Below are 24376 nucleotides of genomic sequence, written 5' to 3'. Positions count from 1 at the left end.
CAAGTCAACGGAATGAATTGAAAAGAGATGAGAAAGTGTTGAAGTCCCAGAGAGTTTAGCTGTGTTAAGAGGGATGATTTTTTTTCTTTCCACATTTTTATTGGTGCATTATAGTTGTACATAATGATGTTGTTTCACATTCATTAATGCACAAAATAAAACAACATAATTTAACCAATATCACTCCCCAATACTTCTCCCCTCCTTCTCCACTTCCTACCCCCAGATCCCTTTCCTATATAGATTTTCTTTTGATTTTCACTAGATCCATATCCTCCACGCATAACTTTCTTTTCCTTTTTTCTCTCCAGCTTCCACATATGAGAGAAAATATAGGATCTTTGACTTTTTAAGTTTGGCTTATTTCACTTAACATAATGGTCTCAAGTTCCATCCATTTTCCTGCAAATGTCATAATTTATTTTTCTTTGTGGATGAATAAAAGTCAATTGTGCATATAAACCTCATTTTCTTTATTCATCCATTTGTTGATGGACATCTAGCCTGGTTCTGTAGTTTGGCTATTGTGAATTGTGATTCTATAAACATAGGTATACATGTATCACTATAGTATAATTACTTTAATTCATTAAGATAAATACTGAGGAGTGGTAAACCTAGGTCATATAGTGGTTCCATGCCTAGTCTTTGAGGAATACCCATGCTTATTTCCTTGGTCATTGTACTAATTTATAGTCCCACCAAGAATATAACAGTGTTCCTTTTTCTTTGCATCCCCTCTAGTATTTGTTATTGGTATTCTTGATGACTGCCAAACTGACTGGTGTGAGATGAAATCTCAGTGACTTAGTTTTGATTTGCATTTCTCTAGTTGCTAATGATGTTGAACATTTTTCATATATTTGTTAGCCATTTGTATTTCTTCATTTGAGAAGTGTTTGTTTAATTCACTTGCCCATTTATTCATTAATTGGGTTATTTGGGTTTTGGTGTTAAGTTTTTTGAGATATTTATATATTCTAGATATTAACATCTATCAGAAGAGTAACTAGCAACGATTTTCTCCCATTCTATAGGTTCTCTCTTCACATTCCTAATTGTTACCTTTGCTATTCAAAAAACTTTTTAATTTTATGTCATCCAATTTATTAATTCTTGGCATAATTTCTTAAGCTTTATGTGTCCTATTGAGAAAGTCATTTCTTGTGCCTGTATATTAGAATGTTGATTCTACATTTTCTTCTAGCAGTTGCGTAGTTTCTGGTCTAATTCCTTAGGTCTTTGATCTATTTTGAGTTGATTTTTGTGTAGGGTGAAAGGTAAGTTTCTAGTTTCATTCTTCTACACAGGGATAACCGGTTTTCTCAGTGCCATGTGTTTAAAAGGTGTACAGTTTGGGCATCTTTTTCAAGGATCAGATAATTGTAGATGTGTGGGTTCTCTGGGTCTCCTATTCTGTGCCATTGGTCTATGTGTCTATTTTTATGCCAGCACCATGAAGGTTTTGTTACTATAGCTCTGCAGTATAATTTGAACTCAGGTATTGTGATGCCATCAGCATTGCTTTTTCAGCTTAGGATTACTTTTACTATTCTGGATCTTTTATTCTTCCAAATGAATCTTAGTACAGTTTTTTCCTAGTTCTGTGAAGCGTATCATTGTTATTTTGTTGGCGATTGCACTGGATCTGTATATTGCTTTTCATAGTATGGGCCTTTTAACAATATGAATTCTGCCTATCCATGAACATGAACACAAAACCTTTTTGTGTTTTTCAATTTCCTTCTTCAGTGTTCTGTAGTTTTTATTGTAAAGGTCTTTCACCTTCTTAGTTAGATTTATTCCTAGGTTTTTGTTTGTTTGAGGGGTTTTTTGTTTGTTTGTTTTGAGGCAGTTATGAATGGATTCCTGATAATTTTCTCAGCAGATTAATTGTTGACATATAGAAAAGTTCTTGTTTTTTTCTTGTTGTTGATGATGATGTTGTTGATAATATAACCTGCTACTCTGCTGGATTTGTTTATTAGCTCTCGCAATCATTTGGTGGGTTTTTTTTTGTGTTTTTATTTTGTTTGTTTTTGATCTTCTAAATATAGGATTATGTCATCTGCAAACATTGATAATTTGACCTTTTCTTTTCCTATTTTTATTCCTTTTATTTCCTTCTCTTGCCTAATTTATCTGGCTAGAATTCCCAGCACTATATTAAATACAGGTGGCGAAAGTGGACATCCTTATCTTGTTCTAGATATATAAAATTTTAATTGGTTTTTTTGAAAAGATAAACTAGATTGATAAGCCCTTAGCCAAAGTAATCAAAAGAATAAAAAAAGAAGACTGAAATTAATAAATTTAGAGGTGAAAAATGAGAAAATGCTTTCAGTTTTTCCCCTTTTACTATGAGTTTGGATTTGGGTATATCATATTAGCCTTTGTGATGTTAAGGTAGGTTTCTTCAGTGTTTTTATCATGATAGGGTGCTGAATTTTGTCAAAAGCCTTCTCTGCATCTATCGAGATGACTGATTTTTATCCTTAATTCTATTTATATGGTTAATTACATTTATTGATTTGTGTTTGTTAAATCATCTTGCATCTCTGGGATAAAGCCAATTTGGTCATGATGTGCAATCTTTTTACTATATTGTTTAACACGATTTGCTAATATTTTATTAATAATTTATGCATCTAAGGGATATCAATCTGTAGTTTTCTCTCCTTGATGTGCCTTATCCAATTTTGGTAAAAGTGATACTCATGAATGAATTTGGAAATGTTCCTCCCCTTTCTATTTCATGGAATAATTTGAGGAGTGTTAGTATTGGTTCTTCTTTAAAGGTCGAGTAGAATTCAGCTGAGAAATCCATTTGATCCTGGGCTTTTCTTTGTTGGAAGACCTTTTATTATTATTTGTATCTCATTACAAGTTACTGATCTGTTTAGGTTTTCTATATCTTCTTGATTCAGTTTTAGCAGACTGTATGTGTCTATAAATGTATCCATTTTTTTTCTAGGCTTTCCAATTTATTGGAATATAAGTTTTCAAAAAAGTCCTTACTGATATGCTTGATTTCTGTGATGTCTGTGGTGATTTCTCCTTTTCCATTTCTAAATTTATTAATTTCAGTCTTCTCTTTTTTTTCTTTTGATTAGTTTGGCTAAGGGCTTATCAATCTAGTTTATCTTTTCAAAAAACCAGATCTTTGTTTCATTGATCCTTTGTATGGTTTTTTAAAAATCTCAATTTCATTGATTTCAGTTGTGATCTTAATTATTTACCTCCTTCCACTGGTTTGGAAATTGGTTTACTCTTCTTTTTCAGGCCTTGAGATACATCATTAGGTCGCTAAGTTGCTTAAGGTCTTGCTAAGTTGCTGAGGCTGATATCAAACTTGTGATCCTCCTGCCTCAGCCTGCCAAGTTGCTTGGATTATAGGCATATGTCACCATGCCTAGCTTGTTTCAGTTTTTTATATTTTCTATGAGTTGCTTTGTGGCCTAGAATATGATCTATTTTGGAAAAGTTTCCATGAACTGCTGAGAAGAAATTATATTCAGCTATTGTAGGATAAAATATTCTATAATGTCTGTTAAGCTTATTTAATTTATAATATTTTCAGGCCCATAGAGTCTTTATTGAGTCAATGTCTAGATGATCTGTCTAATGGTGAGAGAGCTATGTTTAAATTACTCAGTATTATTGTACTTGAATTCAATAATACAACAGTATTTTTGAGGCTTCATTTTGAGTAGTCTCTTTCATGTAACAATTTGTGCCCAAATAAATATTTATTATTGTTATATCTTCTTGGAGTTTTCCCTTTGTCAGTATGAAGTGACCTTCTTTGTCTCTTCTGATTAATCTTTGTCAAATAAAAAAGTAACTACTTTTGCTTCTTTGGGAACTCAATTTTTATGGCATATCAACTTCCATCCTTTAACTTTCAGCCTATGGCTGTCTTTGCCAATAAGGTGACTCTCTTACAGAGAACATACAGTTGGGTCTTGTTTTTAAATCCATTCTGCCAGCCTATGTCTTTTAACTATAGAGTTGATGTCATTTATATTCAGTGTTAATATAGAGAAATGTGTATTAATTCCTGACATTTTAATTAGTGGATATTGTTTAATTTCATCCTGTTTCTCACTTGCTTGGCTACTCTTCAAGTAATATTTGTTCTTTTGTGAGCTCTGAGGTTTGTCTGTTATTTATGAAGAAATTCTTTAAATTCTGTAGTGCCAGCTTAGAAGTCCTGAATTCTTTTAGTTTCTGCTTATCTTGGAAGGTTTTTCTTTTATTTCCTTTTTTATTTTGAAGGATAGTTTTGTGGGATACAACAATCTTGACTGACAGGCCTTGAAACACATCATTTCTAGTCCTCTTGACTTTTAGAGTTTCTATTGAGAAATTATAAGGGATACTTATTGGCTTACCTCTAAATGTGATTTGATATTCTTCTCTTAAGGATTTAAAAATTCTACCCTAATCTGTATGTTAGCCATTTTAATTGTAAAATCTCATGGAGAGGGAGAGGTTCTTTTTTGATCTTGTTTTTGGGGAGGCCTAAATGCCTCCTGCATCTGGATGTCCATCTCATTCTCAAGGTTAGTAAGTATTTCTGTTATTTTTTCCCTGTTGAGGTTATCCATTCCATTGGTCTGCATCTAACAACCCTCCTCTATTCTGGTGATTCTTAAAGTTGGTCTCTTAATGTTGTCCCAGAGTTCTTGTACATTCAGATCATGGTTACTTATATTTTCATTTTTTTAAAATACTGTCTGAATGTTCAAGACTGGTTACTTCATCTTCCAGCTCTGAGATTTTATCTTCAACATGGCCTACTCTATAAAGAGATTTTTCAACTGAACATCTTATTTGATTTATTATGTCTTTAATTTCCAAATTTCTATTTTGTTCTTTTTCAATATCTCTATATCCTTATTACATTTCTCATTCATATCCTATACTGACTTCCTTAACTCATTCAGTTATTTTCTGTGTTTTCCTGAAATTCATTGATCATTTTTATAATAATTCTTTTGAATTCTTTATCTGGCATTCATACACTTCAGACTGATGGATTGTGAAGTTTAGGAGGTGTCATGTTACCTTGTTTTTTTCATATTTCTTGTATTCTTGTGTTGAGTTTCATGCATCTGTTACAATGGATGTCTCTTCCACTCTTTTAGGGCATATCCTTCACTTTCCAAAGTGTTCTAGAATGGTCTAGATAGAGACACTCCTTATAGGTATCATATCCACTCCCTTTGAGTTAGTTCTGATTTTGCTCTTGCATGGGACCTGAGTGCCTACCCCAACTATTTTTACGTGGGGCCTGATTGTTAGTTTATGTCTTTGTCTCTTTCTATTCTTTGTATTAAAGTATAGCTAGAGATTGAGTGTTGTTAATTTGTATATAGAGCAAGGCACACTATCTTTTGGTTGAGCTCAGCAGCAGAATCTCTACTCTGTGAACTTATAGGGTCTGTGCAGTTTCCTAGCACCTTGAAGAATAGAGGTAAACAAACAATAGTGACAGCCAATACAAACAATATATTCAGAATTAAAATAAATACCTGGTTCCTACTATGACATTTGCAATGTTAATTACCACAGAAAATGGGAATTCTGGGATCAGCAATTCCTAACAGTAAAAAACAATAAGTAACCATGAACCAGATCTGACACTAAAGCAAATAACAGGTATCAGCTATAGTCATCCACATCAGTAATAAGAGCAATTGCATCAATGGAAGGGGAAAAAGTTATATAAACCAATTAGATCTAAAAGTTGTTAAAAATACAGTTCATTAAGAGAAAGAAAATGTGATAGAAAGGTAAAAATAAGTTTACAATTACAAAAGTAAACAGAAAATGCAGAAGAGATAAAAATAGATGATGGTTTAAGGAAGAAGGAGAAAATAGGAGAAACAAAGTAAAGGGAGAGAGAAAGAGAATAAGATAAGTTGGCTATTGGCAGGAGAATAAAAGAGAGAAATAGAAACAGGAGTAACAAGCAGAAGAAAACAAAACAATACAAAGGTAAACAAACCCCAAACCCTAACCCTCAAAAGATAAGGCAAAGAAAAATAACGACACCTTTAAAAAATGCTAAAGGGCTGGGGATATTGTTGGAATAACATACGGTTCACAGCTAGTAGCTAGGAGCAGCTCAGAGTGCTAGGAAAACCTACACTTGTACAGGCCTGACAGGAACACCTGCAGGACGGAGTGCTCTGTTCTAGCGAGCTGTGAAACCACATCCTCAGCACTTGTGGTCAGCGTTGCCAAGCTACCAGACTACCAGGTCAGGAAAGGGAGAGTCAAGTGCTTCAGGGTATGTAACCCCCCCAACTCATAAAGTCCCCCTCCCTTAGGGACAAAGACCCTTCCATACTGCCTTCCATCGACAGCAATATTTAGTGCTTCCTCGTAGTGCAGTTACATTAGGCATAAGATGATTGGCTTATAGATGTTAAGGTGATTATGTGTGACTGGCAGTCTCACCCTACCTGAACCCTATAACAGCTGTATGCATTCCAAAAATAAATGAGCTTGAGCTTCCTGAACATCAACTGAGCTTGTTGAACGTCTCTCCGGTTTCTCATCAGCCAGCTTTCTCACCAGCTCCCAGTGTCCGTGTGTTGCTTTGACATCGCGTTTCTACCCCCTACAACTGAGGTAGCCAGTGACCAAAGTCCACACCAGTGACTAGGAACACTTACAGGATATAGCTCGGTGGGTAGAGTGCTTGTCTCCCATGCACAAGACCTTGGGTTCAATCCCCAGCACCACAGAACAATAACAACAACAAAAACCCTTTGAGGCTGGGGTTGTGGCTCAGTGGCAAAGCGCTTGCCTCGCATATGTGAGGCACTTGGTTCGATCCTCAGCACCACATAAAAATAAATAAACAAAATAAAGATACTGAGTCTCTCTATTAAAAAAAAAGTTTAAAAAATTCCTTTAAAAAATGCTAAAAATGAGATGAAAAAAACACCCAAATATATCCATGTGTATACGTCCATGAGCCAATTAGCAAGGCGAGAACACCAAAACAACAACAAACAAACAAATAAATAAGGAAAAGAGTCTTAATGAATAAATTGTCTCCACCGAGGTGTTCAGAATAGTTGATGAGAATGGTCACTGCCTATGCCCATCTGTCCTTCTTTCCATTTCTTCTTGGGCTACTACAGAGAGGTAGAAAAAGTGGTGGATGGGTGGGTGGGGAGTTGCTCATCATGCTGCCAGCAGGAGCAGCCTAAAACGGAAGCTGCTTGAAACAGTTCTAAGCTTCCCATCTTACCAGTGTAAGGTAGGTTGGGATGCGAAGTCCATTTAATTGGAGCTTTGTCTGCACAGACCAGGTTAAGGTACTCCCAAGGTGGGGCTGTTGTGGCCACCGGGGGCTTAGATCTAATCAGGCCTCAGGGGCTTTGTTGGGTGGTGTCTGCTCTGAAGACAATAAATCAACATATACCCCAGCAGTTTCTGATTTCAGTCAGGAGTCTGGATCTCAGAAGACTCCGAAGAGTTCTATTAGCAGTGCAGGGGAAGCAGTTCTCCACACACTCTGCTACCTAGGAACACAACCTTCCCACCCTTAGTCCCTGGGTATATTCACACCCACCTGCTCAAATCCTGACCCACTTCAGCTGGTCACGTGAGCCACCAGACTCAAAGGGAAAGTGAGTTGGGCTCCTTGGGTACAATCTTCCATGTGCCTATTTCACTCATGTCCTGCTAGGTACACCCCAGGCCCCAAGGTGGGCACTTGTTGTGATGGTGTGGCAGTGTTTGCTACAATCTCCCAGCTACCATACCAACAGCTACAGCATGGCTGCTTCAAGATGCTTCCCAACTCAGCTGTCCTTGGCCAATTGTGAAACAGAACGCTCTCCAAGCATCAGTTCACAATGCAGTCTCTGGAATAGCCAAATTCAGAATGCTTTTCTGATCTCAGGTTTTTCCACATTAAATCTGTCAGTCCATGAGTTTCTTTTTGTGTTCTTCCTCTCTCTGTGATAAACCAGTGCTGCTATAGTTGACGCTGCCACAACTAGCTTGGCTCAGCTCCAATGTACTCTTTCTTCTTTATTCAATAAACTCAAATTTCTGAATTTCTAAGATGTTCTGACTGAATTTTAGTGAAATCCATCTTTTACCCACCTTGCTGAGAAGGAGTACTCCTGCTGTTTGAATCCTAAGTAATGGAGCAATTAGAAATGCAGCCTTCCTCTAATCTGCCATCTTGAATCTCCTTTCAGGGAGCTATTTTTAATATAAAAGTTATTATAATGTAAACAAAATTGTAAATTTTACATATTTTTATTCACCAAAACTTTATAATCCTAATGCTGGGATGATACATTTTATTTCACATGGTTGAGACGTAGAGATGAATTTATGGATTTCTAGGTAAATTCCCTTATCTTTAAAGTCCACATCATTAGAAATCATGTACTTTTTTGCTTCCTTCCCAAAGCAATATTCAGGAAGCATCTAGACATTTAGCTAACATACCCCAATAACTTCCATGAGTGTTCAGCTCAATGTGTCCCAAATTCCCCATTTAAACAGTCCTTCTTACATTTTCCCCAAAGTATACAGTGTCCTAGATTGAGATTAGACATGGTTCATCACTTCTTTATTTTCTTTCTGTAATAATTAACAGTGGTCAGAAAAATTAATTTTTTTACTTCTTTATTTATTGAACAGAGAAAATATGAAAACTAAAATTAAAAATTAGCATCCAGGTGTCAACAAGTGATTGGAGTTTTTAGATTTATATTGTGAGGTGAGCTAGTCACCACTCCCACCATATATCAGTGACAAGAAATATTAAAATAAATCATAGGCTTTAAAACAGGGTTATAATTTATTCCATTTGTGTGTGTGTAGTTTAGAGTAAGGACCTAATTTTATTTACTTTTTTTTTTTTTGTCTTACAATGAGCCAATATAGCTCTGAAATAGTCATTGAGAATGGCAGTGGTGGGCTGGGATGTAGCTCAATGGCACAGCATTTGCTTAGCACGTGCTAAGCCTTGGGTTCAAACACCCCCCCCTCCAAAAAAAAAAAAAAAAAAACAGAGAGAAGAGTAGTGGCTAAGCTTATGGACACTGAACCCAAACTGCCTGGGATGAAAGTCCTGCTTGGAAATCTCCCAAGTTATCCAATCTTTCTGTCTGTACTTCAGATTGATCATATGTAAAACAATACTAAAAATATTCATATGTTGCGGTGAGACCAAGTCAATCTATGTTCCAAATGGAGCAGTGCTGGGATGTAGTGAGTATTCAATAAGTATTAGCTATCATTTTTGTTCTTGTTATTATTATATGTCAACATAATTTTTAAGCATCTTCTATGACAAATTATTAAAATAGCTCATATATCCTTAACAATTTCCTGTATGTACCTAGGCATGGTTTTGGAACTATTGTATTCAAATAGTCCATTTGTCCATTCTTGTGCCAGTGCTGGAGTAATTAATTACATATTTGTTATATACTTTTATAACTTAAGGGTTGATTTCACATCTTTTCTCCTCTTTTCCAAATTTTTTTAGATATTCATAGATTTTTATTAAAATTGCATTACATTTATAGAGAAATAAGCATTATCTTTACTGCATTGTCTTTCCATTCAGAGATATATTGTTATATGACATATTGTTAGAAGAGGTGTCCCCCAAAAGCTCACGTGTGAAACAATGTAAGACAGTTTGGAGGAGAAATGGTTGTGTTATAGCCTTAAACTAATTAGCAAATTGATCCCTGGGATTAATTGAGTGGTAACTGGAAGCAGATGGGGTATGGCTGGAGGAAGTGGTTCCTTGGGGGTGTTGCTATGGGGTATATATTTTGTATCTGGAGAGTGGAGACTATTTCTCCTCTTTCTGATCATCATGTGAGCTGTTTCTCTCTGCCACACTCTTCTACTCACCTTGAGCCCCGAGGAATGGAGCCTGCTGTCTATGGATTAAGACCTCTGAAACCATGAGCCCCTAAATAAACTTTTCCTCCTCTAGCATTGTTCTAATAGGATATTTTAGTCACAGCAGTGAAAAAGATGACTAAAACCCATATATTCTCCCATTTATTCAGATCTTTTGTGTTCTCCAGTGATATATTAAAGTATGTCTCTGTAATAAAACTCATTCACTTTTGTTAGTTTGTTGCCATTACATATGGTATTATATTTTCTTGTTAATAGCAACTGGTAAAGATAAACACAATTGTTCTTGGGGTATAATGTGCCACTATTTCAAATGGATTTTGTGGGGCTTTATTATAAATATATTTATTATTAAATGTTGAAATTAATAATGAATTTTCTACATTGGTCAAGATGATCATATGATTGGTTGGGTTTTTTTTTATTCTGTTAATATGCTAAATTTGATTTGTGTCCTAATGTTAAATCTATTTTTTCTGCTTGTTGATTTTATGTCTAACCATGTTATTAAATTGTTTGTAGTTTGAACAATGTCTTGCTGATTCTTACAAATATTCTACATAAATATTTATATCAATTTTCTTTCCAATCCTCAAATTTATTTTGTAGTCTCTTTATTGCATTGTATGATCTCTGGTGTAATATTAAATACAGAAATAGAAAAATTTAGAAATATAAAACACTATCTTTACAACATCTGGAAGCATCTTAAATAAGATAAAAATGCACAAACTTATAAAAGGAAAGTTTGATGGATTTGATTATATATGATGACAGATTCCAGAGAAGATATTTGCATCCTGTACAAAGAATATATATCCTGTACAAAGACCTCCTACAAATAAGCAAGAAAAGATGGAAAAACCAATAGTAAAATTGACAGATAATATAAATATACAATCTACAGAGAGGAAAATGATGGCTCTAACTCTAAACCAGAGAATGGATTGTGTGAAGTAAACTTAAAATATCTAAAGAAACTATCCCCAAAAGGTCTAAAGAACTGGCAAAAAAAATAGGGTAAGAAATACTTGATACCCTGCAACTTCCATCCTCTAGCTGCTCCCCTTCCACCACCCCACCACCACCACAACCTAAGCCATCTTACCAACCCTGAACATATGTAGATCTTTTCCACCTGAGTAAAATATTTAAGAGTCTTTCAGGAGCCTTAAAAAATGGACAAATGGTGTGTGTAGTGCTATATTTTAGGCAATAATTCAAGTTTGCTGTTTTGTGGTGACTTAAAATGATGAGGGTTTTCTAATTTTGGTCATTGGTAGCCTTGTTTAGGGGAAACTGTACTAGTGTGACTGATATTTTCCCAGGAGGACATTGTCTCTCCCTACAGAAGCTTCCCTTAATCCTCTCTACTCCTCAAAAGAAAATCTAGTCTACTGAATCATCTTATTTTTCTTACAGTCAATTTTAAGCTTATAATAGGAAAAAATAGTTGTACAATTATGATAAACTTCTGGACAACACACATATGTGCAAAAGAAAAGAAGAGATGACTGGTGAAAACAGCTAGAGTCATAGGAAAGAGCTGGGTTGGCTTAAGTAGGCATCATGAAGAGACCAGATGCAGAGAAAAGTAATAGCTTAGCAACTTGACAATGCAGTCCTAAGAAATTAAAAGTTTTCAAGCCAGCAAGAGTGGCAATCTCCCAAAGGAGGGACATTCATAAGTCCTCGTTTGATCTTTCTGAAAAATGCAATTATCACCTTTAAATGAACAAGATTGAACAAAACCATAAAGTATTTCCTTTCTTAACTTGTATGATGTTCTAACTGGGAGTACTCACAAGGATCAAGAATCTGAATCTCTCTCCTAAGATGGCACAATGCAAAACACATCTTTCACTCACTAGCATTTATCTCAAAGTCCAGTTCCAAAGCCAAGGCCTTGACTTAAAGACTCTAGGACTCTCCTCCCCTTATTTTCACCTGCTCATGTACATATACACTAACAGTCAAATGTAAAAATCAAGGTTATATAACGTCCATCTTGGTCCATTTGGTGTTCTCCATCTCAAGTGCCAAGTGCCCTATGCATCTAAAAGCATCAGAAAAAGGACTTCAGAAGAAAGGACTGAAATTTGAGAGAGCCTCCCAACTTAGTCATTTCCTACCCTCTGCATTATCTTAGTAACTCCCCACAACTACAGTAAAACTATGCAGTATGGATTATCCCATCATAACAGATGAGGAACCAAAGCTCAGAGATGGAAAGCCATGCCCATGATCACAAAGCAAGAAACCAGGGGTACCTTCCTCCACCCTCTTTGTCATTCTACCTGCTGTGCTCTTCATCCTGTAGGATGCTCAAGAGATTTGATGGAACAGGAGACACAAAAATAAAATCACTTCTCCAGCAACAGTAAATTGCAACACAGATTTCAAGTCAACTATCCTTGGCTCTTCCTTTTTCGGTGAACAATAAATGGCATAAATGTCCCTTAGGCAGTAGCAAGTTTTCATTGACATTTTGCTCACCAATAAAATGAGAAAGTTGGCCTAGACAATGTCTAAAGATGTTCTACATTTAAGCTGTTTTGTGGTATTCCCTTCGCAGAGGACAGCCTTCATTCCTACTGTCCACTAGCACTTCCCATCCTGTGTGGCTTCCCAGCACAAGCTTTCATAGGGTGGCTTGTGCACTAACACAGACTTGCCTTGTTCTAACACCAAATAAAACAGCTGCCCACTGATTTACCCCCACCCCTACCCCCAGTCTTCCTTAAACTGACTAGTTCAGTTCACTTCAAGGTTTCTGAAACATTTCCAACTGTTGATTCCTTAGGGTAATAAAAATCTCTTAAAATGCAAACATTCTGGGAATAATAAAAGTCTATCAATTATTAAAGTGTGAATTAGTTCAGCCAAAAGACTGTTGCTCTCTTAAAAGCCACTGGAAATCTCTCTGTGAGGAAAGTAGCGGTAGCTTTCATAGAGGGAAGAGATGCTATTTGGTAATACCATGAAGGTGGAGCCATCATAACTGAGATTTTATATATCTGGAAAGCAATTAAAAGCACCCTCTAGATGGAGTGGAGAGGAGAGCAGTAAAGAAAAAACAGAGTGATAGACAGATAGATGGGGAGGAGCAAAGGCAGAGGTATACTTCACCACCATGCCCATTCTGCCCATCCAACCCTCCACCAAACTCTGTGGAGACCTTCAGTGAGACTGATGCCCTGCTTTCCAGAAGTTAGTGCTTTTTAAAGTCCACAAACCAGCACATGATTCCTAGTGCCTTCCTTCCCAGCCTCAGCACTCAGTCATGAAAGTCACAGTTCCACAGAACTGTGTCTCTTGTTTCCCCATGGAACAATAAAACGAAAGAAACTGAAATCAAACGGAATATATAAACAGTATATGCAAAGTGGGATAGATGTAAGAAGAAATTTCTGACCAATGTATCTTCACTTCTATAGCCCATATGGTTTTGTGTATGGATGGAGAGATCTATACATCATATATCTTATACGAAGCATATTATGAATGGGGTCTTTATGATTGTGGTTTCAGAATTGAGTTTCTGTTGTAAATTGTGTGTGTGTGTGTGTGTGTGTGTGTGTGTGTGTGTGTGTGTAGGAGAGAAAGAAATAATCAAAATACTTGCAATATAACCTCAGACAATATTTTTAATCCAGAAAAGAAAAATAGGGGGAAATAAGTGGAGTGGCAGGTGTCTCCCCACCCTACTTTAGTCTGAAAATCCTCCCAGAATCTAAGCAAATAGGCAATTTTAATTCTTCCCTTTTCTCCTCCCTTTGGTTACTACAAAGTAACATGTCACATCCACCTATTTCAGTGCTTCCTGTAAGCCGGTGCAGGGTTGTATGTCAGCACCTCCCAACAAGTTTCTAATAAATGCATGTGGATTACAGAGATGATAGAATCAGTTTGTAGGGAGATCTGCTCTGCATGCATGTAGCTGGCTGCCACCCAGCACTGTGCTCCCTTATCTCTATGAAGAATCAGACTTCAAATAGCCTTGGGATTTTTAACCCTAGTGAGTTTATTGGCACAAAGAAAAAGTACAGGACTTTACCACAGAATGGTTTATTTGGGGGAGTTGAGGGGAGTTGTTTTGTTTTTGCTACCATTTATTCCCTAGCACATAGAATGATATTGGTGAAAACAATATCCTAGGAATTTTTAATTTCAAAGTTAAATAAATGAGGTTATTTTAAAGGGATAGAAAGAATGCTTCCTGTATTGGGGAAGAAAATTATACAAAAGACCTTGATCTTTAGGATAACCAGAGGCAATATAATTTTATATTTAAAGCAAGCTAAAGAATTTGCCTTCCATCTACAGAGACCAAATAAAAGTAAAATTTTATTACAAAACAAAAGGTTCAGGACATGTCTGTACCAGGGTTTGCAAATACCTTATCACAACAGTTTAAGTCTGAATCCTCTTTGGAATCTAGTACTTCATGCGTTTGCTGGAATGTCAAAACTCCATCATTATACCCATTTTGCTGCTATCTTCTGCCTACCTTTCAGTGATCCATACAGGACTTCTGTTTGTTTGCAGGATCTGTAAATGAGGGAATTAGCAAGAAACCAATAATTTGTGGGAAGGACCATAGGAGCAATCTGCTGGATGGAGTCCAAACAGCATCTCCACTTTTTGTTTCAGATACACTTATGTGGCTTGTAAGGAGCCAAAACAATAGGAGGCACTCTTCCAGGAAATCTGGGTTTCACACACAAGAATAAAACCTTGGGACACTCTCGTCATTGCTGAAAATCTTCACTTGGGTGAACTTTTCTTGCTTTGCTAGGTTTGTCTTCACGGCCTCATTTATTCTCTTTTTTAACTCTACTTTTGAGGAAGCTGTTCTCTCCATCCTATTATTACATTCACTGAGTCCTAGATTTCTGAGATGTAAATTCTTCCAACTTGTACTGAACTTCAGAACATTGAAACATAGTTATGATTCCCATAAAAGAATACAGAGGGAAGAGACACAACATGTTAATTATGGAAAACAGAGCCCAAAGAACCTCTCATGGCCCTTTAGTTGACATAGAAAAAATATTTTTTTTTAAATCATAGACTAAGCCCTCTGTTTCAGAGGTAATGAAATAAGTAGTATTTCTGCTCTTCTTTCCAACACGCTGGTAACAGTTTCAGATACAAACCAAACTCCTGTGGGGCCTTAAGCTATTCATGTGGAAGCTTGGCAACACCAGATAGAATAAAAATAGTACAAGAACTTCTTTGTAACTACCTCAAAGCATATCATACCATACCTGTGCAAAGGAAGCCATGGATACTACAAAAAGGGAAAAATCAACCCTGTTGCAACTTTCCCAGAAAAGAGCTGAGCCTTAAAGTATAAACAGAAGAGAAACCAGTCTTATTCTAAGGGGAAACAAAGAAAAGTGAAGGCAAATATGAGTAGGATTCAATCATTAAGAAAATATATGTTGAGCACCTTATCTCAAGCTTCATGAGAGTATACAGCAGGGGTATTAACCTAACCTTAGCCCTGAGAATTTATCAGAGGAAACCAATGTTCAATTCTTTCCTGATGGAACTCCTGATGGAATTTAAACATTGCTTTCTTCCCCACCATCCTGGTATACATAAGAGAATAGTGATAAATAGCTGAAAGGCTGATGACCAGATTCAATGGAAAAAATAGAAAGTTAATTCAAAGAGATTTTCAAGTCTTCCATCTGAGACATAGTCTTAGGAGGTAAGATAAATATCCTGATTGGCAGCCAAACAGATCGATACTAAATATTCTACATGACTTTCTACTATGTACAGGGAAAAGGAGTTAAGAGTTGACTCAAGATTTTCAAACTGAGTTCTTAAGATATCCAAGAGTCCATGAACACATTTACCCGTTTCTATAAATGTTTGAACAGAATTTAATTTTATAAATATAATTTGAACAATTTCTAAAATTGTAGTTAAATTATATTGGTTATAGACCAGATTTTAAAACATTGGAAGCCAGTAATTCCAAACTTGCTGGAATAAATTATATCCAAGGTAGAATTCTTTTATAGCATAATGTTTTTCAGGAAAAAGAGCTTTCACTGAATAATATGATTTTTCCTGAAATTTTTGCGTCATAAAAATTAACATTTATTGTCTGTCGTTAACTAAGTACCAGGTAATTGAGCTACAGCTTTTCATATAAGATAATTTAATGTTCACAACACCCTTATGAGATAAACACTAGTAACCCAATTTCATGTTGGGATAAATACATTTTGAGAAAGAATAAATAATGGGCCTAATGTGAATAGTGAAGCCAGGATCATTACCTAGAGAGTATGACAATGGAAGCCCAGCTTAACATTAGCAATTACCCCACACTACCCAAAAGATATAGCAAAATTCAGCAAGTTAGGCATTGGCCAAGTGAATATCATGAATTTTTACCATCGGTGGTAACAGAACAATGTCTTTGTTCCCTTAACCAATTATCTACCCCAAAACTAGACTAGTTAAAAAGCTTCAGTACTTTCCACAGAACAAATCCCTTTTTTGTCCTCAAAGATGTATGGAGTACTTAGCCTCTCATGCATATTGATAATGAAAAAAGTAAAGGAATTCTTTTAAGATGTAAGCTTTGTAATTCTTCATTCTTTATATAAAAAATTATGTATTTTCATGTTGTTTATGCTCAAGGTTATTTTTTCTCATTGCTGAAAAAAAGAGCCATTTTTAGTTTGTACCCAACTTCAAGATCTTTAATTAGAAAGATTTTTGATTAATCATAGTGTAGAAATCATATACATTTGTATTTATTTGTTTGTTTGTTTGGATGCTGGGGATTGAATCCAGACCCTCATGAATGCTAAGCACATGCTCTACCACTGAACTACATCCCCCACCCCAGGAAATTTTTTTAAATAAAACAAAATAGCCCATGTCTTTTCAACTAGTGAAAATGCCTTGGTTTCAGTCCAGCCAGGATATGTCACTCGCAGCTCCAAAGTTAGTTTACCTTTTTCCTCAGAAGCTTTAACTTATCACCTTCTGAAATCTATTGAGTCGAGAATGCAAACTACATTTCATATACCTTACACCTCAAGTTTATCTCCGCCATTTAGATGATGTAATATTCTGCCAAATTGCAGAATTTAAATGCATTCAACAGCCCAGGTTCAAGTAGCTAACTTTTTCTAACAGTTTTTGCTTTTTTTTTTAATCAAACATCAGCAAGATATAAACATAAACTGTTAAAGAGAGTTTTCAGATTTCAGTGACATCATTTTTATGCACCATTTACGAGGTTTCGTTTATTTTTTAAAATCATTTTTCACTCTTATTCTGATAACTAATCACATGGTTTTAAGTATCCAGTTCAGAGTCTAAAATGGACAATACCTATTAAATGTTTTATTCAAATAAAATTAGAACTTTAAAGGGTTTACCTATGAATAGGATTCTTTTGTATCCTTGCACTGGAAAAGTGATAAGAGTATGATTTGAAGTCTTAGTTTTCATTTAGTTTGAGTTCTGCAGACCTCCCAGAAACCAGAAACATCAAAATGTGATCTTTGAATTGTTAGCCTACAAAAGTTGTTTTTTTTTTTTTTGTAAAGCCATCATAAGACTTGGAATTTATAACTGTTAAAGATTTAACAGAATTCAAAATAATGCGAACCTCGCTTTGTTTAGGTGGTATTTTAACTCCAACATCATGTCACCACCCCAGGGCTAATACCTTTTAGATACATTAACTATTTCTTTCTTGTTCTCTTATCTTTGACCTTCTGTTTTCTGATCTTTCATCTAATGGTTGATTTCAGATAACTTATCCTGCAAAGAACTCCCTCAGTACATAGTACTTACTCAAGACAACTAGACCAAACATTTGTTTCCTGCACATGGTACCAGATAATGTATAATCCTTCGATAAAATAAGGTAAAATCTTTTAGAAAATGACTTTCCCTTTCAAACTTATTCCAAAAAATGAGAAACTAATCATGCTAAAAAAAAATGTGTCTTAATTCTCAGTAATGAAACTCAGTCCCAGTTAGGACAGGGCAAAACCCACTTCCTATATTCTTTCTCTCTTCTCCCAAACCATTGTATTCCTAATGCAGGTACATTCATGAGAAGTGGCAGCAAATCAGGTTAAAGTTTTAAAAAAGCTCCAGATTTTTAGCCAAAAGACTTATAATAGTAATATCACACAATGAAAATAACCTTTAGGAATGAAGGTGAAATATGTTATTAGAAGAAGAAAAATTAAAAGAATATATTGTCAGCAGATCTGCCTGAAATAATTGATAAAGGATGGTTTTTGTCAAAAGAAAAAATGATAGCAGAAGGAAATTTGGAACATCACAAACAAGGAAGAGCAATAGAAATAACAAATATCTATGTCAGTTTATTATTTGCTATACATATTATTATTTTCTCTCACGCTCTTTAAATTACCATAGTAGGTAGCCTTCTCAAATGGTTCCAAATGTGATCCCTTTCCTGATATTCAGGAGGAAGTTTAATTCCCTCTCCCTGAGTGTGGGCAAGAGTTCCAGTTACTCCATACCCTTGAAACTGTCAGGGCGTTAAACGTTAGTCATTCTAGTGAGTATGTATCTCATTTTGGTTTTAAAACAAAGGTATAGTTTTTTTATAAAAAAAAAAGACATAGTTGCTCCAGAAAAATTTGGCATTGTTCTAGCAAGTTGAGTAGATACTTAAAATATGATCCAATACTTGCAATCATGGCTATTTACTTTAAAGAAAAGAAACATTTTCACACAAAAACTTGTAAAGGAATTTTTATACTAGCTCTATTCAAAATTGCCAAAAATTGAAACATAATATTGTCTTTGAACAGGTAAATAGATAAATTTTTGCAAATTTACATACTGGTATATTATTCTACAATTAAAAGGAATGAATTATTGGTGTATGCAATAACCTAGATGAATTTCAAAGGTGCTATTTTCAGTAAAGGAAGCCAACCTCAGAAAGTTTCATACTCTGTGATTCTATTTATAGTACAGTCTCAAAAGAAGAAGATATAGTAACAGAAAATTGATCAATTGTGCCAAAGAATTAGGTGGGAAGAAGGTAAATCTAGTAGGAACAAGATTTGGTGGGTAATAGAATGGTTCTGCATTCTGATTGCAGTAGTATTTTAAAAATCCACATTTGGTAAAATTAATAGAATTGCATGCTGAAAGAAAACTAATATCATAGTTTATTAATTTACAAAATACAGTTTAAATTTTTTTTTAAAAATGGTCTCTGCCTCAAAAATACTTAAAGCAATAAGATGTGATTGAATACCTAAAACACTGATGACAGAGAATCTCATTATTCACTGCCTTTAACAGAAACAAAATAATGTATTCTCACTCTAAGAAACAGTTTTATACTGACCTTCTTATACCAGAGATCTTCTTCTTCTTTAAATTAGGCCACATTCTTTAAACACACACTCTTTAAACCAGGTCTTTCACTGCATTGCCACCCAATTGCCACCCCTAAAAAAGAAATCCCATCAGAAATATAAAGAAAGGTGTTATTAGCTTGGGAACATCAAGGACTCAAGCTTCAACAATAATGAAATTTCTGGGATAATTTAGCTAATTTAGATTTTCATCTTACCCAGCTAAAGTACCCACCACCATCATAACTATACTCCTGTTCTCTCCCTGCCCTTTCCCAAGTAAGATGATTCCTCCCATATTGGTCTAGAATAGTTCCACACTCTACATTCTAATTCCCAATCTCTGTGTGGAAGAATCAGGCTATCTTTTAAATAATTGTGATAGGACTGATTGTATATGTGGGTGGAAATCCAAGAGGAAGATCTACATAAAGGAGTTTGAGAATGTGTCAGATTGTATACTCCTAATCATGTATCACCCATCCCCACTACCCCCAAATTTTTAGGCTTATTCACCATTTAAAATCACTTGTGTCTTTTCACAGGAATTGTCAAGTTACCTATATGGTTGAAATCTCCATTACTTTCTATTCCTTTCTGCTCTATTACTTTCTGCTATTCTCTTTATAATACATAAAAATCATGAATTTCAGAGAACTCTGGTCTTGGAGAAGCAGCATGGTAGAGCAAGGAGAGCTTGGCTTATGGAGTCAAACAGATGTGGATTTAAATCATAGCTCTGCAATTTATTTGTATTATATTTTAGCCTCAATTTCCTTTTTTAAATATAAAAATATAGATTTCTTTTGAGAATTTAATCAATTCTATGTAAAACTCTAGAATATCATTTGATATGCAGGAGGTGTCCAATGAATGTTTTGTCCTTTCTAGCTGGATGGGTAGTATCAAACTTATCTAAATCAATGAAAAAAAAACTCTAAATCAATTGTATATTTCTCCACAACTTAAGTTTGCCTCACAGAAGTGTTGAGATGAAATTTTATTTTCATTGCATCTTTTATCTTGAGCACTTTCCATGAGCTAGGATCCATGCTATACAATTTACATTCATTACATAATCATGACAAATTCTCTGTAATTGATACTATCCCATTTTATAGCTAAAAAATTCCAGAGCTTGAATTTTGAAAACAAGCCAATTACTCCAGAGTTTGCAATTTTATCTATAGGATTCTGACCTTTCTCATTAAGAGACCCAATCCTGAAAAGCTGGAGGAGAAATGCTGACTTTGATCATCTAGGTTTCATTAGGGACCTACAGAACACTTCACTGCACTTTGCTAAAATCCAGATCTGGGGAGCTTGACCACATAAACTTCTTTGCATGAAGCAAACTTCACTACATTCTAAACTTAAGAGACTTAAAATGTCCTTAAAATGTAGTGTTTAATACTGTCAGAAAGAGCTGTAATCTCAGAAACATTATTTGGGTAATATCAAAATCAGAAAAATAAACACTAATACCCTAAAGGATTATTCACACAGTGTTAAAGATAGGAATTTGGCAGGAAGAAAAAAAAATAATTGTAGTCTTTACAAAATCAAGGTTCATTTAGGGACCTGATTTTGACAGCCCTTACATATGTAAGCCTCTGTCTTTGACAATATTAAATAGATTTTTAAACAAGTTATCTCTTACAGTTTGAACCCCAGAGAATATTCAACATGTTCAGGGACTATGCACCAAGAACAGTTATGCAACATGATATGGACTAAGTTCATATATAGGGAAACATTTATTTTTTCCAAAGGCTGACTAAGGATTGAAATCTATCCCATAAGGGAGCTCATGGCAGAACACAAAGAAAAACACGTCCATCTGAAAACCCACAAAGAAATCCATAGGAAAATATGAAAGATGTGTCTGGAACATTAATTCACAAATATGACTGCATTTCATAGTATTGGTAAGTTTGGATTTAAGAACCAAGATGAAAAAAAAAAACTACAGGGTACCTATGGCTAAATAATGACATTGTTTAGCTTTGTTGGTTCTTGCTAACCCTGAACAGCAGTTCTGTGGAATCTAATAAATATAGTTGGAATCTAGTTATGTTTTGTGTAAGTGTATCCTTGCTAGAGTAATCTGAGGGCAATGATTTTTCTGGCTGATTAGTCTAAACTCTTCTTAACCACATCACTGTATCATTTGAAATACTGAATATGTAGTAAAGGACACTTGATAAACTGGTACAATGCTGAATATATACATGGTAGATGCACGATGGAATTTTTAACTTATTGACCAATATCTTTTGGGGTACTAATGATTTTTTAAGAGGGCAGAGTTTAGTTAATAAACCTCTGTTTCTCTGCTTTATACTTTCAAATGATCAACTTTTATCCACAAATAGCTTGCAGGCAATGCACCATCAAATCTATTTTTTTAAAAAGCAACTAAATGCACAATTAAACATTCACTGATGGACTTTAAAGAAAAGAACCATTTTTGAGTTTAAAAATTTCATGGAAATTCTGAAACTTTGAATAAAATACCTTTGCAGATAACTTTGAAATACATAGAGACTGTGACAAAAATTAGAGTTGTTCAAGCCCATTCCTACATAATAAAGGGGCCCACTTTTATAGGAAAATAAATATAACCTTGCATCAATGTGGCAGACAATCCTAAAACAATCCCCAGAGAGTCATTCTCTTGCATGATCCTTTTCCCTTCAAGTCCGAGGAAACCTCTGATTTGCTTCTAGCCAACAGAATATAGCAAATGCGATAAGATGACACTCTGTTGATTGGGTTATGGTTATTTGTCCAGCTGAATGGAATGTTATTCTCATGATTACATTATGATTTATTGTTTCCATTCCCTAAGGCTTCTACTGCAAAGTATCACAAATTTGGTTACTTTCAAGAACAGAAATTTATTTTCTCATAATGCTGGAGGATAGAAGTCCTGAATCAAGTGCTTTACAGCTGCTCTCTCTGAAAACTTTAGGAAAATAATTCTTCCCTCTCCTGGCTTCTAGTAGTTGCCAGAAATCCTTGGTGTTTCTTGGCTTGTAAAGCAGCCTAACTCCACTCTATCCTTCATCGCCGTATGTCATAGTCCTTCTGTGTGTCTATGTATCTGTTTCCTCTTCTCGTAACATCACAAGTCATTGGATTAGGACCTACCCTACCTGAGTATGAGTCCCTCTTAACTAATTACATCTGCAAAGATTCTGTTCCTAAATATGGGTACACTGTGAGGTTTTAAGTGTAAATGAATTGGGGGGTGGTATTTAACTCAGTATATATGAGGTGCTGTTTTTGCAAACAAAAGGGAAAGAGTATCCTTACTGAGTTTGAAAAAGTAAATTCCCAGCCTTTGAGTGGGCTTATGAAGGAACCAAATAGCAAGAAGCTTGCAGGTAAGCTTCAAGAGCTAGGAGTTGCCTGCTGCTGGCTATTACTAAAAGAAAATGGTACAACCACAAGAAAATAAATTCTACCAACAACCCAAACTTGGAAAAGCTCCAGATATGAATGCACCACCCCCATACACAGACATTAAATATTTATTTCAGCCTTGTGAACTCAGAGTAGAGGACCCAAGTAAATGATGACCAAGATAACTGAGCCATGGGAAATCATGAGATAATACATATATGATTGTTCATGCAACAAAATCTGTGGTAATTTGTTATACAGCAAGAGAAAACTAATACAAATGATTAGTGTTTTAAAAGCTCCATTCACTGTGCCACATTTCTATTTCCAAAACTCAAACTCAAAACTTGTAACTTCAGCTCTGAGTTATAGATAACTTACCACAATCTTTTCAAGTGTATTCTCATGGATCATTGGGAAAAACCTATAAAACAGGACCATGCTTAGAAAAATCTTAGGGTCTTAATACTCAAACAAACAAACAAACAAAAAAAAACTCAGAGGTCAGATATACCTTCCTTTTATTGTACAAATAAATAAATTGGGGGCTGGGGATGTGGCTCAAGCGGTAGCGCGCTCGCCTGGGATGCGTGCGGCCCGGGTTCGATCCTCAGCACCACATACCAACAAAGATGTTGTGTCCGCCGAGAACTAAAAAATAAATATTAAAAATTCTCTCTCTCTCTCTCTCTCTCTCTCTCTCTCTCTCTCTCTCTCTCTCCTCTCTCACTCTCTCTTCAAAAAAAATAAAATTAATTAAATAAATAAATAAATAAATAAATTGGTCCATGGATATAGCAACTGGCTCTCTTAATCACAGAGAGAGCAAGTGAAGAAGTAAATGCAGGTCTCCTGGGACTCAATCCAATATTTTTTAGTGTTTTAGGTCCTCACACTTACTCACTAGGATTCTTTGATATCACTAATGCAAAACAACAGAAGAACTGAAAACAAATCACTTTTAGAAAAATGCATGTAAATTATATAGCTTGATGAATGTCTAATATTCACAATTAGTACTAATTAACTCCTGGAAAAGTTCTGGTCCCAGTTTAATTACCAGCTAAATATTTGATGAATAAAAATACTTAAAATCATATTTTCATATGAAATCACCATTATGAAACGTGTGAGAAAGAATCCTTTCCCTACCTGTATCTAGATCCAAAGGCAGCACAAGTCTATGGGCAAAGCCGTCACTATGAAGTCAGACCCAGGAGTTTGAATGTGAGTATTCAACAGTTGTTCACTTATAAACTTGGGAGATTTTTCTCAAACTCTCAGCCATGAGTTTCTCTATCTGTAAAATGAAGATGATAACAGTGACCTCTCATTGTTTAGATTCAGACAAAGTGATACGTGTAAAATGCTTGACATTTAGAGGGTGCTCTATAAAGATTACTCTGTTTCCATCCACCAATGAATTGGTTTTTAAGTAGAAAACAGTTTTTCTACTGATCAGATTTTTTTTCTGAACTATAATCTGCTTTAAGGATGTTTAATATAAATGTGCTTTTAATCCAGAAATGTCAGTGACATTTTCTATGAGAACAGTTTTCCTTTTGTAAAAATTTACTCTCTTTGGTCACAACCACTCATCCTTCATCTCCTCTCATTATCCATGAGATAATATACACATCATGAATGTATTA

General features: G+C 35.1%; 1 pseudogene across 1 annotated transcript in view; it reads right to left on the bottom strand.

Annotated features, from left to right (window-relative positions):
- LOC308633546 (tripartite motif-containing protein 59-like) overlaps positions 1-24018 on the bottom strand; it is an 87684-nt pseudogene extending 63666 nt beyond the window's left edge. Inside the window, exons 1-3 of the transcript XR_014024335.1 lie at positions 23877-24018; positions 23106-23148; positions 19307-19410 (exon numbers count right to left, since the gene is read on the bottom strand). The product of XR_014024335.1 is annotated as a tripartite motif-containing protein 59-like (transcript). The remainder of the gene's footprint in view (positions 1-19306; positions 19411-23105; positions 23149-23876) is intronic.
- Positions 24019-24376: the final 358 nt, after the last annotated feature.

This window comes from Spermophilus citellus, assembly GCF_964194105.1.
Source record: "Spermophilus citellus genome assembly, chromosome: 14".
Taxonomy (NCBI): Eukaryota; Metazoa; Chordata; class Mammalia; order Rodentia; family Sciuridae; genus Spermophilus; species Spermophilus citellus.
Note: the sequence above shows the minus strand (reverse complement) of the source record. Positions and strands in the feature narration are given on the sequence as shown.